The following is a 1,148-nucleotide window of genomic DNA, read 5'->3' as shown; positions in this document are numbered from 1 at the left end:
CATGCAGAGGCTTATGGTCCTGGGGACTCCTTCCCAGGGAGATGTAGGTGGCGCCGTCTGTGCACTGCGTGCTGGGAAGAGATGGACACTGGGGAGTCGGCAGCAGCGGGCAGCAGCAGAAACCAGAGGATTAGGGGACCCCTGTGGGGGTCTCCAGAGGAGGAGGTGAACGGGGCAGGAGCCCGGAGCCTGGAGTCCTGAGCGTCAGGACAGAAGGACGACTGAGGGAGAAGACAGGGCTCCCGCGGTCAGGTGGGCAGGAGTGGGGCAGGTGGGCGGGGGTAAGTGAGCAGGCACGTGACGCAGTTGGAAGCCGTGAGTTCAGCCCGCGGGTTGTGATTGGCAGTGTGGGGTGCCCACTCTGCACCTCCGAGGCTTTTCCGGGTTCTGACTTGAGAGCAGTTTGCAAGAACTCTCTCTCCTGCCTCTGACCCGAATTCTGTCTCCAGGTTTGCCTGATCCTCCGGGGCTGCCCGGCTCTGTGTCTCGAGTTTGAGCAGCTGGGGTCCTCATGTTACTGCAAATGTCCTGGCATCTACGGAAGAGGGGACTGTTCGACTTTTAATGTCTGTGGGCCCTGCCCCTGGGCTCCCAGGGAAGCTGTACGTTGACCAAGGGCAGAATCACTTAAGCATACTTCAAAGCGTTTCTGCCCAGAGCACACACCGTCCATTTGCTTCATTAACAAGTGGCCTAAAAGAAACATTTCAAAACTAAAGATAGGAGTTAAAAATCTCCTTAAATTCCCATGCTGGGAAGCCTGCACCCTTGCACATACTGGAAGTTTAGATGCAGTCTCTAGTTTTCTGGAATGTCCTTCCTCCTGATGACTTCTAACTCTTGATGTAACAAAAAACATACACAATCTGTCTCACACGTTCCTTCACGGTCTTCTTTGTGAAGAGTGTGTATTTTGGGCAGGTGTCTGCACTTGGGTTCAAATAAAACTCTCCTCCTTTAAAAAAAAAAATCTAAAAGGTTTCTTCAGTTGGCGTTGACACCATGGCCAACCGAGGAGGTCTCTGCTCTGTTTGGGGCCGTGCAGGGCCCAAGAACTTCACCATTGTCACTCTGTCTCGAAGAGCATCTTTTCTCCCTCTAGTTTTACTGAGACACATTTGATATGTAACATCCTGTCACTTTAAAGT

The sequence above is a fragment of the Suricata suricatta genome, chromosome 7 (genome assembly GCF_006229205.1).
Source record: "Suricata suricatta isolate VVHF042 chromosome 7, meerkat_22Aug2017_6uvM2_HiC, whole genome shotgun sequence".
Classification (NCBI taxonomy): domain Eukaryota; kingdom Metazoa; phylum Chordata; class Mammalia; order Carnivora; family Herpestidae; genus Suricata; species Suricata suricatta.
Note: the sequence above shows the minus strand (reverse complement) of the source record.